Genomic DNA, 19923 nt, shown 5'->3' with positions numbered 1-19923 from the left:
CAGATTCAGGTTGGGCTTTAATATGTTTGAAAAATGATTTTCTTTGCATTGATAAATAGCTTCCTCTAACAGACTAGTCTAGACTAGTCTAGTCGAACAGATTAACAGACTAGTCTCTTCAGAACTACCTGCCAAGTTTGCCAAAAAACAGAAATTTTATAACCCTTCTTTCCACAGCTCCCGTGAAAGAGCAACTAGTTCTAAGAGCAAATTGCCAATTAATTTAAAATGAAAGAGAGACATCCTTAACCCTACCACCTCTCAATTTCTCTTTTCTCTGAGAAGGAAAAAAGACATTTCTCTCAATACTTGAAATGACAATAAATCAAAATTTTATCTATGTGGTTTACATTGGATAAGCAAGCCTGTAAGTGTACTGTTACAAATGGAATTATTTTTCTTGTACCTTGACTAACAGTTTAAGATTCTCTGAAGGTTTTAAAGTCTCTCCTTATACAAAGATTGGAGATTCACATTAATGTAGTGAAATAAAATGATCCCTGGTTAGTGATGGGGATAATCCTGGTGTCTCTTTGCAAACAGACTATAGACACTCAATCAGTAGATGGCAGCTAATCAGCAGACTCCCAGAAGGAGAGTTCTTCTTAGTTCAAAGGCTACCTCTAAAGGTAGCAGATGAACATTGGGGTACACGTGTCTCTTTCAATTCTGGTTTGCTCAGTGTGTATGCCCAGCAGTGGGATTTCTGGGTCGTATGGCAGTTCTACTACCAGTTTTTTAAGGAATCTCCACACTGTTCTCCATAGTGGCTGTACTAGTTTGCATTCCCACCAACAGTGTAAGAGGGTTCCATTTTCTCCACACCCTCTCCAGCATTTATTGCTTGTAGATTTTTGGATAGCAGCCATTCTGACTGGTGTGAAATGGTACCTCACTGTGGTTTTGATTTGCATTTATCTAATGAATGAGTGATGTTGAGCATCTTTTCATGTGTTAGCCATCTGTATGTCTTCTTTGGAGAAATGTCTGTTTAGTTCCTTGGTCCATTTTTTCATTGGGTCATTTATTTTTCTGGATTTGAGCTGCAGGAGTTGCTTGTATATTTTTGAGATTAATTCTTTGTCAGTTGCTTCATTTGCTATTATTTTCTCCCATTCTGAAGGCTGTCTTTTCACCTTGCTTTAAGTTTCCTTTGTTGTGCAGCAGCTTTTAATTTTAATTAGGTCCTATTTGTTTATTTTTGCTTTTATTTCCATTATTCTGGGAGGTGGGTCATAGAGGATCCTGCGGTGATGTATGTCGAAGAGTGCTTTGCCTATGTTCTCTTCTAGGAGTTTTATAGTTTCTGGTCTTATGTTTAGATCTTTAATCCATTTTGAGTTTATTTTTGTGTATGGTGTTAGAAAGTGTTCTAGTTTCATTCTGTTACAAGTGGTTGACCAGTTTTCCCAGCACCACTTGTTAAAGAGATTGTCTTTTCTCCATTGTATATTTTTGCCTCCTTTGTCAAAGATAAGCTGTCCATAGGTGCGTGGATTTATCTCTGGGCTTTCTATATTGTTCCATTGATCTATATTTCTGTCTTTGTGCTAGTACTATACTGTCTTGATGACTGAGGCTTTGTAGTAGAGCCTGAAGTCAGGCAGGTTGATTCCTCCAGTTCCATTCTTCTTTCTCAAGATTGCTTTGGCTATTCGAGGTTTTTTGTATTTCCATACAAATTGTGAAATTATTTGTTCTAGCTCTGTGAAAAATACCTTTGGTAAATTGATAGGGATTGCATTGAATCTATAGATTGCTTTGGGTAGTATACTCATTTTCATTATATTGATTCTTCTGATCCATGAACACGGTATATTTCTCCATCTATTAGTGTCCTCTTTGATTTCTTTCATCAGTGTTTTATAGTTTTCTATACATGGAAGCAACCTAGATGTCCATCAGCAGACGAATGGATAAGAAAGCAGTGGTACATATACACACTGGAGTATTATTCAGCCATTAAAAAGAATACATTTGAATCAGTTCTAATGAGGTGGATGAAACTGGAGCCTATTATACAGAGTGAAGTAAGCCAGAAAGAAAAACACCAATACAATATACTAATGCATATATTTAGAAAGATGGTAACGAGGACCCTATATGCGAGACAGCAAAAGAGACACAAATGTATAGAACAGTCTTTAGGACTCTGTGGGAGAGGGTGAGGGTGGGATGATTTGGGAGAACGGCACTGAAACAGGTATATTAGCATATGTGAAACGAATTGCCAGTCCAGGTTCGGTGCATGATACAGGATGCTTGGGGCTGGTGCACTGGGATGACCCAGAGGAATGGGATGGGGAGGGAGTGGAAGGGAGGTTCAGGATGGGGAACACATGTTCACCTGTGGCAAATTCATGTCCATGTATGGCAAAACCAATACAATATTGTAAAGTAACTAGCCTCCAATTAAAATAAATAAATTTACATTAAAAATAAAAATAAAATAATTATTCAAAAAAAAAATAAAGGTAGCAGAGCAGAATATTAACCCCAGATCCTCACTGTGTGATCCATGGCATGCTACCTAAATTTCCACACCTATTCCCTCATCTGTGAGATGGCAAATAACAACACTTAGTGATGGTTTAATGATTTAATGGGTCAATTTATGTAGACATATTATAAAGAAGGCAATAAATAAGTCATGATTATTATTATTTAGTAAAATCAAATAAATAAAGCAGGGGTGGTATGGGAAATTTTGGTCAAATAATATTTTTTCTTACTTGTAATGAAAGGGAAACACTTCCATATTTCAGTAGTAAATGTGTGTGTGTGTTAGTGGTTCAGTGATGTCTGACTGTTTGTGACCCCATGGACGTAGCCCACCAGACTTCTCTGTCCATGAGATTCTCTAGGCAAGAATACTAGAGTGGGTTGCCATTCCCTTCCCAAGGGGATCTTCTGGACCCAGGGATTGAACCTGTCTCCTATGTTGTAGGCAGATTCTTTACTGACTGAGCTACCAGGGAAGGCATATATGTGTATGTATATATATACACACACACACACATATATGTATATATGTATACACACATATATATATATATATATTCAGAATGTTCAACTCACTCTTCAAATAATTCCAGACAGAGCCAGTTACTTGTTCTGTATGAGATGTACTTCACCTCTCTAAAGAAAGCAGTAACTATAAGCTACAGGTTGTTATCTCTGGCTTTAAATCTGCATTTTTATTTTAACTACTTTCAGTTTCTTAGATGCAATGTATATACAAATGCAAGACAGAATTAGTTGTTTTCTGGAAGTATGCCCTTGTTTCTCACTGTTCAGCATGTGTGCATATATATTGCTAAAATTACATCCTAATGATAGCAAATTGCAGAATTATGAGATATTCTGTACCTTAAAAAACTTTTTTTTTTCAGAAATAGAAAATTGGGAGACTTTAATAGCAGATGCTGCATCATGAATACAATTTACTGGAACTGTTTTTCTCTAATCATACAGAAATCACGTTATATCCCAGAGAGATCTCAAAAATACATAGGAATCAATTTATCCTCCAAGAAAATGGAAGTCTTAGAATAATGACAAGAACTTGCAATCAAACTGGGAGCCCTGACGTCATAAATTGAGATCATGCCCTAATGGCTAGATTTTCTGAATTCACAACATAGTGAAAACATGAATAAAATGAGGACAATATTGACCACAAATGGTATCTATCATTTTAATCTTTCTCTGTTCCTTTGTAAGAATTTTTCAAAAGAGAATTTATACATTTGTATAATGAAGGATTTATAATCTCCATTTCTAGGTTAATTAATTGGTACCTGATGCATTTATTAGAAACTGATAAAATGAATTATGCACACATAAAGTTACTTTTTCATATTTTCTACCTGTGGCTAAAGAAGGTAATCTATGTCCAAACAATAGTCATTCCTTTCAAATATTGTCAAGAATTCCAACTCCAAAAAATAGTTAAATAAGTGTTTTAGAAAGCATCGTATCCAGTAGACTATGCAATTTTATTTCCTGCCAGAGGAAAAGTCTAATGTTGATTTCTCTGTGTATCTTCCTAAAAAGTGAAAAAAAATATATAAAAGCTTACATTTTTAATGTGGCCTTTCACATTTACATTATTTTAAGCCTTTGCAAAGTAATGAGCTTCAATAACTTTAGACTCTAGTTTTGATTAAAAAAAAAATCACTGGGCCTCAAATGGAAATGTTAAAACTATCTAAATGCAAGGCTACTTTTTAGTATATTCATGGTTTTAGTTCTAGACAAGTATGTCAGGATCTCAGGAAAAAAGAGTTGGATAGATAATGATTCAGTTGATAGATTGTAAGAATATATTATTTAAGCTTGCAAAAGTGATATTTTATGATACCCTATGTTTGATTCAATGTCATTCAAATGAAAAAAGGATCAAAATATTACCATGAAAAAGTTTTCAGACATTTTTCAAGATAATAGGCATTCATTTCCTTTTCTGTCAACAGCTCTGGAAGCAGTTGTTAGAAATACATCTAATCTCTTTTAAACTGCAGATCCTTAAGGCTGCTGTGATCACTAAACCAAAGATTTTCTAATTTGCAGATTTAGTTAGCAGATGTAGTTAGCACTATTCTCATATGAGAATAGTGAGGCACATATACCTCATTTTAATTTCTTCCTTAAAATATCATTGTAGTCTGCTTCTGGCAAGAATAATTTTCATATTAGCAGAACAACAAATGAAAATGCGAAAGTTTAAAAACTCATGTCATTTATCCTAGAAGACCATATCATGAAAAGTACGTATGAGTCAATAGCCTTTAAGAGAGATACCGTAACTCTCATTCTTTTAAGTGGTTTGAGATTTCCCTAATGATATTGCAATAAGATATAAGCAATGATATAAGCAGTAAGAAACAATTTGACTAGTATTATACTGATATTTTTATTACCTATGCTTCCTAACAGTGCCTTTATAAAAATATTTAAAACAAGTTGTTGGGAAAAACTGACCTGAACTTTCAGTATAACAGTTTCTCTGCCATTCATGTCTGAATAAATAGAGTTGCTTGAATAATACAGAAATATCCAGTTCTATAACTAGAGCAATGGAAACTGACATCTAAAATTTCGGATAGCATGAGAAAAAGAAAACTTTTTGTACATTAAACAAATGCAACAGCCACTGTGATTCTTTACATCACTGTCTATATCACCAAGATTCTGAATCATGTTTCTTTTTATAAGACACTACACTGCCTTGATCATCTCGCAAATGTTAATGATTTTGCATTGGCCAAAGAGTAACTGTCTCAGTGTACTGGGATCAATAATGCGTGGATCTGCCCCGTCACTATGAAAGTGACTTGCTAATTGCCTATCTACATGTCTACCTACTAATGTTGAGCACAGCAAAACAACTGGTTTATTGTTTTTTGAGAACTTCTTCAGTGAGGAAAATACCAAGATCATAAGCTCATTGGCTCACTGTCTTACCTTCTTTAAATGTCAGTGCTGGCACTTCTTTCCTTTGGTGCACTCCCTCTTTGTTAATTATTTTATGTACACTGATGACTCCCACATTTATAACTCCAGCCTCAACTTCTCCTCTGAACTCCAGACTCCTATATCCAACAGCCTCATTAATATTTCCCTTTAGATGCTCAGTTGACATCTCAGACTTTCTACATTGAAAACCAAACTTAGTTGCCACCCATCTATTCCAACATAGTTCCACTGTCCCAGTTGTTCAGACTAAAAACTTCAGAATCATTCTTTAGTCTTTCTGTCACACACATACCACAGTTCATCCAATAGCCTTCAAATATATCTAGAATATTAAGAAGAGGAGGCAAGAATACACAGAAGAACTGTACAAAAAAAACCCTTCACGACCCAGAAAATCACGATGGTGTGATTACTCATCTAGAGCCAGACATCCTAGAATATGAAGTCAAGTGGGCCTTAGAAGGCATCACTACGAACAAAGCTAGGGGAGGTGATGGAATTCCAGTGGAGCTATTTCAAATCCTGAAAGATGATGCTGTGAAAGTGCTGCACTCAATATGCCAGCAAATTTGGAAAACTCAGCAGTGGCCGCAGGACTGGAAAAGGTGAGTTTTCATTCCAATCCCAAAGAAAGGCAATGCCAAAGAATGCTCAAACTACCGCACAATTGCACTCATCTCACATGCTAGTAAAGTAATGCTCAAAATTCTCCAAGCCAGGCTTCAGCAATACGTGAACCGTGAACTTCCTGATGTTCAAGCTGCTTTTAGAAAAGGGAGAGGAACCAGGGATCAAATTGCCAACATCCGCTGGATCATGGAAAGAGCAAGAGAGTTCCAGAAAAACATCTATTTCTGCTTTATTGACTCTGCCAAAGCCTTTGAGTGTGTGGATCACAATAAACTGTGGAAAATTCTGAAAGAGATGGGAATACCAGACCACCTGACCTGCCTCTTGAGAAATCTGTATGCAGGTCAGGAAGCAACAGTTAGAACTGGACATGGAACAACAGACTGGTTCCAAATAGGAAAGGAGTACGTCAAGGCTGTATATTGTCACCCTGCTTATTTAACTTCCATGCAGAATACATCATGAGAAATGCTGGACTGGAAGAAACAAGCTGGAATCAAGATTGCCGGAAGAAATATCAATAGCCTCAGATATGCAGATGACACCACCCTTATGGCAGAAAGTGAAGAGGAACTCAAAAGCCTCTTGATGAAAGTGAAAGTGGAGAGTGAAAAAGTTGGCTTAAAGCTCAACATTCAGAAAACGAAGATCATGGCATCCAGACCCATCACTTCATGGCAAATAGATGGGGAAACAATGGAAACAGTGTCAGACTTTATTTTTTTGGGCTCCAAAATCACTGCAGATGGTGATTGCAGCCATGAAATTAAAAGATGCTTACTCCTTGGAAGAACAGTTATGACCAACCTAGATAGCGTACTCAAAAGCAGAGACATTACTTTGCCCACTAAGGTCCATCTAGTCAAGGCTATGGTTTTTCCTGTGGTCATGTATGGATGTGAGAGTTGGACTGTGAAGAAGGCTGAGTGCTGAAGAATTGATGCTTTTGAACTGTGGTGTTGGAGAAGACTCTTGAGAGTCCCTTGGACTACAAGGAGATCCAACCAGTCCATTCTGAAGGAGATCAGCCCTGGGATTTCTTTGGAAGGAATCATGCTAAAGCTGAAACTCCAGTACTTTGGCCACCTCATGTGAAGAGTTGACTCATTGGAAAAGACTCTGATGCTGGGAGGGAATGGGGGCAGGAGGAGAAGGGGACGACAGAGGATGAGATGACTGGATGGCATCACTGACTCGATGGACGTGAGTCTGAGTGAACTCCGGGAGTTGGTGATGGACAGGGAGGCCTGGCGTGCTGCGATTCATGGGGTCGCAAAGAGTCGGACACGACTGAGAGACTGAACTGAACTATGTCAGCTACCATACCAATGGAAGCCATCCAGCTCTCACCTGTACTATTTATTGTCATAGTCTTCCAACTAACACACAAGTTCCATCTTGACTCCTTGTATACTGTTTATCATTCAATGAGCAGAGTAATTCATTTAAAATGTACATCTGATTAGTTTTGACCTTGCTCAAAGTAAAATCAAAAGTTCTGTGCATGGTTTTTTACAAGTTCTACATCATTTACTTTGCATTGTCTTCTCCAACCCTAATACATCCTGTCCTCTTTTCTTTCTCTAGACGAAACTGAGCCTTCTTATATTCATATAGGTTAAGCAGTTTCTTGCTCCTGGGCCCTTGAACAACTTCTGTTCTGCAAATTCTTCTCACAGATATGCACATGGCTCTTTCTTTTAGTTAATTTAAATCATTCCTGAAATAACACTTGATCAGACACTCTTGCATGAGCTCCTACATCACTTGTTCTCTTACCCCACCCATCTTTCTTAATAGTTTAATCATATTCATCACATAATCCTCACCCATTATCTAGACTATAAGTCCCTGAATTTTGAGACTTTGGCTTATCACTGTAGTTTTACCAGCACATAAGGACAATGTCTGGTACAAAGTAGGAGCACAACAAAAATTTATTGAATTAATTCAGAAAAGTTGCATGGAGTGATGGTGTAGAGACTGTGGTAAATACATATTTAATTATAGAAGTTCCTTGGGGTGATATCCATTTATGTAGTAGCTGGAACTGGGTACTTGACCTTGTGGAATATGCTCCTTATACAGCCTCTAGAATTCCTAGGCATATAGGGAAACATTTTTCCCCAAAAGGGAGATTGCTAGTTCTGATTTCATTAGTATATTTTTATTTATGACAGATAGGTGCCAAGGGAAATGGCATTCTTAATCCTTTCAACTACAAGAATGTAGATGTACCTTGCTTTGAAGTCTGACTTATTCACCTGGAAAAACAGTCATTAAAAACTTGAAATTACCTAAGAAGAGATTTCCTGTGAGGACAGTCACAGTTGGTTGGCAGCACCATAGCTAACATTGCCTCAGTGTCTGGTAATGTGCACATTCCCTTGAGCTTGGGGAATGCCTGCACTGATTTTCTCTCTTTGTGTTTGATGCAGTAACTCTGAGAGTGCCTGGGTTCCACTCTGTGTTCAGAAAGTAGCATGGATTTTTGGCTTGTGCATTTGTTTGGTTTTATACCTTTAGCTTCCCCACTTTGTTCCCAACTCATGAGAAGTGATCGAAACTTCTGTCTTAATAATTTGAGGTAGATACTGCTTTATAATGGATTGATGTCTTATAATCTGGTTTTTCTCCTTTCCATATATTTGAACATTTGTTGCCATCAGTGCTTCTTAAAATATCTGTATCTACATATAGATAAAATGGTTTTAGGTAACTGTAGCTTAGTCATGTCCGACTCTTTGCCACCCAATGGACTGTAGCCCGCCAGGCTCCTCTGTCCATGGGATTTCCCAGGCAAGAATATTGGACTGCGCTGCCATTTCCTTCTCCAGGGGATCTTCCTGACCCAGGGATTGAACACGTGTCTCCTGTATTTCCTGCATTGCAAGCATATTATTTACCTGCAGAGCCACAGGGGAAGCACATGTATACATGTATATATGCCATTATATCTACAGGGTCAAAGATTTCTGGAACCAGTGTGTATTTTTTATATCAAACTTTCAGGACTAACAAACATTTTTCTTTAATTTCTCAAATTGCCAACTGTTGTAGATTCAACTTTTGACTTTGGATTCCTTAAGACTTCTCCACCAAAGGCATACAGGAAACAGCAATTATTAGGTGTCTGCAAATAAGTGGATGGTTTCCTCACCTATTTATAATACACTTATAGGTGATTTTAATATTATATGTAATTGGTTATAAATGTACAGGCACACTGGGTATATATAATTCTATATGCATGAAAATCTTTGACTAAACTATTTGGGACATTGCCGTTAACATCCCACCTTAAACTACAGCATAGACCAACCATATTACCTTAATTCAATAGAAGAGTTAAGCTCTCTGAAAAGCTTATTAATATGACTGATAGAAGGCATAGTCAAGTGAATCAAATTAAAGAACAATTCTTTTAGAGCCAAAATAAACTATAGTAGGTAATATTTAATAGGAATTTTACTTCTAAAATAGACATTTTTTGAAAAACTGACATAAATCAAACTCATGAGTCCTACTATAATCTTTTATATAAAATATCTCTTTGCTAAAATATATACATATTTTTCCTTTAGTCATTTTTAATCATATTGAAAATAGGATGTTAACCTATGTTCATTTGCATTTCTCTTCAACTATTTGAAATGACACAGAAAGATAGGCATAGTCTTTTTTGTGTCCCCATGACAAGTGTGAAGCTGGACACATTACAGATACTTAATATGGATTTGTGGAAACAGTGGATTCAATTTCCAGTTCTGTTTAGATCACTACACTATCAAATGCTTACTCAAAGTTATATCAGAATATAATAGCTTTGTGGTATATATGATGAAAATTGTTCTATGCACAGATGGAAGTCAATGTTGACTAGCTCTAGATAAAATATTAGACAAACTCAAAAAGACAGAGGCTTTGTTTAGCATGTATCACAGAGCCAGATGGGAACTTGGGGATCATGAACAAACAAGCATGAGGTTTTCCGTAAGAGATTCTCACAGTGATATATTTCTTTTGTGTTGGTGGATTCATGTCAATGTATGGCAAAACCAATACAGTATTGTAAAGTAAAATAAAGTAAAAATAAAAATTAAACAAACAAACAAACAAACAAACAAAACATATTTACTGTGAGCTTCATTTGCACTTTCAAAGAACATTATGGGTTGCATAGGGCAAAAACTATAATTTCCTTTTGAAAAATGGGAAGAAAATCTTACAAACAGAAAGGCAATGATTTGCTCAAGGTCACTCAATTAATCAGCTTTTGAATCTTAAAGATGGTTAAATATTAATGTACAGAGGAAGCTACAGTAACATTTATTTTTAAATAAATTCCAGTATTTCAAAAAAAAGAGTGGTGCCATTAAATATGGACTGATTTAGAGATATGCCAGTTTTTGATACTATCACTGGAAATAAATAGTGTTGATTGACGATGGTACTCATACTACAACTATCCACCCATGAACGCTTCACAAAACTCATTAACCTCAGGATAACCTTGGTTAGTACCACCTAGCTATGATTACTCTTTTAACCTACATTTCATTAGAAATACACAGAATGATAATTGGCATTTACTTTTATGAATCCTTGTTACATCTCAAAAGGATTAAATGATAGTTGAATACAAGAGGTCATGCCCTTTTTCTATGGATTCCCCACTATCATGCTTAATGACAAAGAAGGTTTCAATGAATTTTTCATTATATATCTAGCACACAAATATTCTTCTTAGAGTTTGTTTTTTTAATGTAGAAATAAAAGTGGATCAGACAAATTTACAAACGATTTATAAAGCAATAGAACAGAAAATGCAAGAAAAGATTAAATATTAGTGTAGAACACACATTCTTAATAGTGATATTAAAGCAAAGCTCTAAGTATAAGCATTGTTACAAAAATTAAGAAGTCACAAAATTTAAAGTGTATCTTTGTCCCTTAGCATATCCTTTCTTTTTTTAAATTTTTTTTTATTTTTAGTCACTCAGTCATGTCTGACTCTTTGCAACCCCATGGATTGTAGCCTACCAGGCTCCACTGTCCACAGAATTCTCCAGGCAAGAATACTGGAGTGGGTTGCCATTTCCTTCATGTTTAAAATTATATTCTCCCAGAGAAATTTTATAAAGGTAGTTTAAAACGTCTCTTTTAAAATTTGCAGTTAGGATAAAATATTGAGGATTTATCATAATCCGTGATAAAATGCAAAAGTGAAATCAACAATGAATCAAAAATTTTCATTTCTTGTATTTGTTCTTGCGTTTGTCTAACACATTCACAGTTCCCCCAGCTTTCTCAGAAGAAAGTAATTAACATGAATTTCTCGGTCATATTTCACAGTTTTAAAGCATAGATATGCTTCTGGATATGTCTCATTCCAATAATCTTTACATTTCTTCATGACTTCTATTGAGTTCTCCACAAGTAAAATAAATTTTTCTCCCTCATATAGTGTATGAATTAATGGATTCTTACCTTGAGAACTTTTCTATTTGAATTAAATGAATGATTATATCTCAGATTAGGAAAGAGGGGAGCAAGAAATCAATTGAAATATCAATATCATATATGGAACACTGCAACATAAATAAGAAACCTATAATAAAGTTCTAAAAGATATTCTTATTCTACATTTACATTAAGTTAAAAATTATGTGATAGTAGATAGTATCTTTACAAAGCTTAAGAAAAATCCAGAGATGTGAAAATTGGAATGGAGACTGCATGCATTGTCTTTAATGAGATCATTACATTTTTCTGTTAATGGCAGCAGTCTTGCTTTGCTATTTTACTGTTTTTAAAAATTTTTTGTCTGCCAATTACTTACTCTGCTTCATTGGTTCTAAGTGATGCAATACGCTAAATCACTTGATCTTAGACATTACTTATGAGGGCTACTTTTCGGTTAATTTTATGGCAGCTATATACTATAGTTAGATGTTAAAACAATACAATATAGGCCAAGTTTCATTTCAGTTTTCCCCCAGGGAAATGAATCACATAACGGGCAAAATTGAAATTAGATGCTTTTAGATATACATTAATGAGTGATTTTCTCAACTGTGAACTTTATAAATTTGATCAACACTTGAGTTGATTCTTTTACAATATAATAAAACTGCTATCCTGAACATGACTAATCCTTTTATTAAATATATTACTAGACAATGCCATGTTCTCTTTTTATGTTTTAATTTTTTATGGAAAACATCTGACTGGCTTTCTCTCCCATGGATTATTAGTAATTCCATGTATTAGCTGTTTAATAATATTATTAAACATAAGAAAATAATAACAATATGTGCCAAAATATGTCTCCCAATCAAATGCCATAAGTCATTTTTGTAGGTTTTCTTCTTGGTGGTAAAGTTGTTGAAGATCTCAAAAGTCTGCAGGTGCTCAAATTCAGGAAAGTTGCATTAATGTGTTCTATTTGGTAGAAGGATCCATGAAACAATTTTATCTTGAGACTGAAATATATTTATTCTTCTAATTTTGTTCAGGGTTAGTTAAAATGTGATTTAACATAGCAAAAGGAATGATATGTAAGGATGTCTTATTTGATGTCAAATTTAAATCTTGGAAGCTTAATTGAATTTTACAGTTAGAAGCTAAAGTTAAGAATTGTTGAACCTCGCATCTTCCATTTTCTCTTGAACCATTTTACACATCACCACCAAGAATAACTTTCCTAAAAACATAATGATCACTTTACAGGCAGCTCAAAAACTCTACATTTGTTCATTGCTTATTAGTCAAACATTTGCATCAACTGACATGCTGCAACTTCTTGTCATTCTAAACTAAAACTTACACTTTGGGCACACTGGCTGTACTAATCTAGGAACCCTGTTTGTGCTTTGCCCTCTCCACAATTTGGCTCATGTTCTTCCTCAAGCCTAGAATTGCTTGCTTTTCACTTTGACCATTCATATTTCTGTATTTCTTTACAACCTGGGCAAATACTCATAAAATTTCCTACAGTTCCTTCCTCTGAACATCTTCCAAATGACTGTTTCTGTAATTAATTAGACAATTTAAATTGTGTGTTTCAAAGTATCTTTTTATTTCAAGAAAGATTGAATGTCTTCCATATACAAAGTAGTGGTATAAGTGCTGTAGGGTCACGATACTCAGAGAGAGGTCACGGGAACCAGAAGCATTGCTGATAATGCAGAATCCCAGAATCCCACCATGACCTATGGAGCCAGGATTGAGTCTTCATGGCAAGATTAATTAGATCTCTCACTAGATTAAAGTTGGAGGGACTCCACAGTGGAGGATGCAAACATGAGCAAATCATAGCTGCCCTCATACAGATCACTGACTAATTATGGAGCGTTAAATAATCAAGGCAGAGTGAACGTAAGGGTCACAAGAGAAGTTAAACAAAGTGTCCAGAGTAGGGGTAGGTTGAAGGGTGAAAGATCACAACGAAATACAAATATAACTCTTTATGCTATGAAGTGGGCTTCCCTGGTAGCTCAGCTGGTAAAGAATCTGCCTGCAATGCAGGAGACTCCGGTTTGTTCATGCCTGGGTTGAGAAGATACCCTAGAGAAGGGGTAGGCTACACTCTTCAGTATCCTTAGGCTTCCCTGGTGACTCAGTTAGTAATCTGCTTGCAATGTGGGAGACCGGAGTTCGATACCTGTGTTGGGAAGATGCCCTGAAGGAGGGCATGGCAACCCACTCCAGTGTTCTTGCCTGGAGAATCCCCATGGACAGAAGAGCCTGCTGGGTCGATGGGGCTGTAAAAGAGTCAGACACAACTGAGCCACTAAGCACACACATTCTTAGAAGTATCATTACTAATAATGAACATTTATTTGCTGACTCTAGTTCATATGCTTGGTCCAGTGCTGGACATTTAAGGTGCTTTGTTTCCAATCACCATAATGATCATGCTCTGTAGTTATTAGTATCCTCATCTCATACACTAAAAAAAGGATACATTTAAAAAGATTAAATACTAGCTATTGTCCAGGTCAGGATTTAAATCCATGTCTATTTTCTCTATTCTTTCCTTTTGACATTCCCCTCCCTAAACTTGTCATTTATATCATTACTCATACACTACTTTTCTGTTGAATATTCTATTTTTCTTAAACTTGATTTTAAGGACTTTTAAAGCTTTTACATTTATTTCTCTTTGATTCTGCTCTAGGACTGATTTCAGGTACAAAATAAATATTACATTAGTTTCTGAAAATTAACAATGTCCAAAGGAGATTTTTTTTTCAATCTTGACAATAAAGGTATACACTGGTCTCAATACAAAGAAGGGGGGCCTAAAGTGTGTGTGCATGTGTGTGTGTGTGTGTGCATGGAAATAGAAGAGTTAGGTCAGTTAACATAAGTTAAAAACCTGACAGAATAACATAATAAAATTAGCCTGAGTATTACATGAGTCTACTATAATCTCCTGAATACAGTAGAAAAGTAGAATGTATTTTATTAATGTATTTGCTTACTTATTAATGGAAATGATAAGACTATACATAATGATTTTACATGAATTAATTAATTAGTTAATTAAATTACCTAATAATCCTTGGTAAATAATCTTTGGGTAAAAACTCCCATTCGATTATGCCATAGAAAAATTATCATATCTATTTTGAAGTAGCATCAGGCTCCCTCTCTTAAAAAAGAATCCTGTAGCTGTAAATTTATTAGTTTTCATGAACTCTAAACTTTTAAGTTGATGTATTAATAATTAAACTGTTCTTCTAGAGAGACAACATATGTTGAGTGCTCTTAAAACAAACTCAGACACATCAGTTCTAAGTTGCTTAAAATCCAATATAAGATGGCAATAAGCCCTTGACTTAAATAGAGGATTATTTATTTTGGAATAAGTGGCATTTTCTTTTTCTTATAGTCTAGTACAGCATATAGAGTATACTGTAAGAGTTTTCTTTATAACTTGCTTAGGTCTAAATGGATTAATCAAATAAAGAAACAAGCATTTGAGAAAGAAGGCTAGTTTCATTCTTCAAAACAAATGCCTTCATTTTTTATATAGTTGAAGTCCATTCATAACAGAAGTATCAGAGACAGCAGGACTTTCAGAAAAGATGAACAAAAAAGGAAATAACTGCATTCATAGCACTTCCAGACCTTCTGCCGTCAACAGTCAATGACAGTTATAATTGGAGATACTGAAATTCACCCTTTTAAACTTATTTCCTTCTTGCATTAAACTATGTAGCATTTTCTCTTTTATTTTCTTCTTTTCAGTCTCAGAATGCGTTTTTCTATTGAATATTACCAGCTGCCTACATGTTTTGAATTATTTGTGCTTGGTGACAACAAATTTTTCCAACTTTATTAATTTTTTTTTTAGTAAAAAACAACCTAACATTTAATATCACCATTATTCTACAAATGGCTTCCCTGATAGCTCAGTTGGTAAAGAATCTGCCTGCAATGCAGGAGACCCTGGTTTGATTCCTGGGTCAGGAAGATCCCCTGGAGAAGGGATAGGCAACCAATCCAGTATTCTTGATATTTTATCAAAGAAATTGTATTTTGTAATAAAGAGCAGATTTTAAAATCAAAAAAATACTTTAATGAAAAGCTTATTTACTGTCTATGCTGTTTAATTTTGCTACTACGATAACTAAAAATATTCATCACAGACTTCAGAATGCATTAACCTGTATTTGAGAGCCTCTGGGTTAAGCAAACAGGCAGGTGCACTGTCTCCAGAATCATTGCAAAAACTGGCACTTCATCCTTCAATGTGTTTGGCAGAAGCACAAGTGAAAGATTAAGGATGATGAGGCAGAATCAGAGAGGCTCAGGGTCACACGAAACCATTGTCGTTCAGTCACTAAGCTGTGTCAGACTCTTTTGAAACCTTCTGGACTGTAACCCGCCAGGCTCCTCTGTCCATGGGATTTCCCAGGCAAGAATACTGGAGTGGGTTGCCATTTCCTTCTTCAGCACATCTTCCCAACCCAGGGATTGAACCCAGGTCTCCTGCATTGCAGGCAGATTCTTTACCACTGAGGCATCTGGGAAACCCATACAGGTATGTTAAAATTCAGTTTTTAATTTTACCCAAAATGAGGCTGGTTTTGCCCAGGATCTAGACCTTTGCAAAGATGATGTTTTCTTGCTCAGTATTGGTTAATTTATTTGGATCAAGACTTTATGATTTAGGATATCAATAATCCCTTTTCCTATCAGAGGAGAGAAGAAGCCTAATTCTTAAAATCATGAGTTTTTACAAATTCCTGCACTAAAATTGACAAATTCACTTAGTTTTCCCAAGAAATTGTCTTTTGTAATAGAATGTTTTGGGGGAAAATACCAAGGAGAAATGTTTTTCTTCTGTATTAAAACCACAAATACTTTCTTATCATGTTTAGTTTTCCTAGAGTTCATATTTTTCTTTCATTTATTCAAAATACAGGGATAAAATATATTAACTGAACTACTAGGAACTGTGCTAGAGACACAGCAGTGAGCAAGATAAACATGGTCCTGGTTCTCAATGTTGAGTCTGATCTTCAGATTAGATTCTTTCATGGATGAGGCCTTATACATTGTAAAGAAATGGAAATGTCTGAATCCCTCTTAACAGTAACAGAGCTTTTTGTGTTGTTTTTTTTTTTTTTTGCAGTTAGAATTCTGCCAGTTTTTCATATGAGAGGATGAATGATAGTATTTAAGTGAAAAAAGATTCTAATTTTTAAAAGGCTACTTAACTTTGCCAACAAAGGTCTGTCTAGTCAAGGCTATGGTTTTTCCAGTGGTCATGTATGGATGTGAGAGTTGGACTGTGAAGAAAGCTGAGCACCGAAGAATTGATGCTTTTGAACTGTGGTGTTGGAGAAGACTCTTGAGAGTCCCTTGGACTGCAAGGAGATCCAACCAGTCCATCCTAAAGATCAGTCTTGGGTGTTCATTGGAAGGACTGATGCTGAAGCTGAAACTCCAATACTTTGGTCACCTCATGAGAAAAGTTGACTCATTGGAAAAGACCTGGATGCTTGGAGGGATTGGGGGCAGGAGGAGAAGGGGACGACAGAGGGTGAGATGGCTGGATGGCATCACTGACTCGACAGGCATGAGTTTGAGTGAACTCCAGGAGTTGGTGATGGACAGAGAGGCCTGGCGTGCTGTGATTCATGGGGTCACAAAGAGTTGGACACGATTGAGCAACTGAACTGAACTGAACTGAATTATAATTTTCTTTTCCTAATTCATATTACTATTTTTGTTCTGAAAAAAATATTTTCAAGAATATCATCATTTGAAGCGAGTGAATAATTTTCTTCATATAATTAGAATTGTTCAATTTTAAGATATTAGAAGAAGGATAGTTATGTGGCCTAAATATTAATTTTATGAATAAATCCACAGCTTGAAATTATTTATTCGCAAAACAAATCCTTTTCAGCCTCTTGGCTCCCACATATGATCTTGAATAGGACCAATATAAATCCTGCTTTTGTATTTCTGTTCCACAAATTCATAATTTGATGTTCAGTTTTCAAAAGATTATAACAAGCCAAGAATCATCATGACAATAAGAAAAATAAAATTAAGACTTCCTGACTGTTGAGTTAATGCTCTTTAAGGAACCATCTCATGTGACTATATTCTGGTTGTTTAGTTTCTGTTGCCATTGTTACAAATTCTATTTCATGCCTGTAAATTATATTTTCTAAGTTTGCATGCACAAAATAATATTTATTACACCACTGGTTGGTTTTCTGATTTCTTGAATTCATGTATGAACAGGCAGCTGTTTTGTTTCAACTATTCATATAGTGTATTAATATATGAAGTCACACATCTGGAACAGTAACGTTTTGAAGCTTACTGAAAATGTTTACCCTCAAGACACATCCATAGCCTTAGTACAAAGGGTGGGTGATGTTAAAGTACAAAGTTTAGTCATGTTTTCATTTCATCATATGACACCTATTTCATTCTTTAGTCATAGGAAAAACATCTAAGATAAGAGACAGTCAATATGTAATGACCTTCAACTTCTGGAATTCTTTTGGCAAATCTTCCTAAAATCTTCAATGTGACCACAGAGGATATCAGAAAGAAATACTTTATGTGTTTTTTAACTGATGTCTCTAGCCTGAAACACAGCAAAATGTTGCTGACTGAAGTTCATTTAGACTAAGTTAAACTGTAACTAAAACGGCCTATCCTAGTTCACTATAAATCAATGACTAATGTGATAATTAGAGAAAATATAGGCTAAGGAGGAAGACACAAAAGTTTGCATTTTCTTCTGAAATATTTTTATGTCTTTCTGTATGAAACAATGACATTCTTACAAATACTAAATGTTATATGTTAATAATTGATAAACTTCTGTACCAAATAATACATGTTTATAATTAAGGACCATACAGTTAATGTGGCTATAATTCAGTTTAGACTCAGTGAGAAACTATTCTCTTTTATGAGGTAATTTTTTAGGAAGAAGACAATTAGATTAATGACCACTGAGACAAAGAGTTTAGATGATGTCTACATCATCTACAAAACTTTGAGGCTTCTATGATTGTCTAAAATTTAAATAGAAAATATTTTAAATGTAGAAATGGAATTACATTTTACAGAAGAGTCACTTGACTCATAGTTTGATTTTGGTTCCAAGATTGGAAAGTGGACAAATCAGCTTAAAGCAATTTCATTACAAACATCTAGAACACACATTCATTACAGTTTCATTATAAGGTATCATGCCATAGCAAAATTTGACTGTAACATGTCAAGCTGTGGAATATAATTGGTGATTCGGATGTTATCTAGAAGAACATAGTTGCTAGAAACATCTTGTTATATCCATTTCATGTATAACATGGTCCCAGGTCAAAGCCTAAGTGCAGTATTACAGGGAAACTCTAGAATAAGTAATATACGTGGCACTCCTGGAATTTACATCATACATCTTATCTTCTGAACATGGCATTTATGCTGCTGATGGGGTGAATACATAATGATCATTGCAGTTAGTTAATTCATTTTTTAAATGATCAACCCTCTGGTCACTTGCATGTGCACACTGCACTCAAATGTTTGCAAAGACCCAAGGTGGAATGAAAAACAGAAAGGGCTGAGCCTCAAGGACACTGGGAGAAGCTAAGAACAAGAAGGGCTAAGAAGATAATTAGGCATTAGAGTCTGAAGGATGCTCAAGTGTAACCCACCTTGAAAAATCCAAGTTATAGAAAAACCTAACACACACATACAAATACATGAAACAAAGTTTCATGAAACTTTTGCCTTTGTTTTCTATACTTAAATAAGATGTAAGATACATCCTATTTTATATTTTATTCTATTCTCCTCCTTAAAAATGTGACTGGTCCTTATAAAATAGGTAGATTTTACTTCAGTGAGTCATGATGTAGAGCTGAAAAAAGTGACTAAATTTTAATGGACAGTTCTTACACATGGACAGTTTTGAAGAGCTTGTTAAAGCCAGAAAATTATTTGAGGAGATGGTCCATATCCATCAGATTCTGGAATGAATTCATAATATTCCCTCAAGATAGAAGCTAAAATATATAGAACTATTTTCAATTATAATGGCACACAGTTATTATATTAACAGGGCTTCCCTGGTGGCTCAGTTGGTAAAGAATACGCCTCCAATGAGGGAGACCTGGGTTTGATCCCTGGGTTGGGAAGATCCCACAGAGGAGGGCATGTCAACGCACTCCAGTATACTTGCCTGGAGAATTCCCATGGACAGAGGACCCTGGCGGGCTTTAGTCCATGGGGTCACAAAGAGTTGGACACAACCGAGCAACTAAG

General features: G+C 35.4%; 1 protein-coding gene across 1 annotated transcript in view; it reads right to left on the bottom strand.

Annotated features, from left to right (window-relative positions):
* KCND2 (potassium voltage-gated channel subfamily D member 2) overlaps nt 1-19923 on the bottom strand; it is a 557707-nt gene that overhangs the window by 132586 nt on the left and 405198 nt on the right. The gene's annotated exons all lie outside the window — the stretch shown is intronic.

This window comes from Ovis aries, chromosome 4 (assembly GCF_016772045.2).
Source record: "Ovis aries strain OAR_USU_Benz2616 breed Rambouillet chromosome 4, ARS-UI_Ramb_v3.0, whole genome shotgun sequence".
Taxonomy (NCBI): domain Eukaryota; kingdom Metazoa; phylum Chordata; class Mammalia; order Artiodactyla; family Bovidae; genus Ovis; species Ovis aries.
This window is presented reverse-complemented; position numbering and strand designations above follow the sequence as displayed.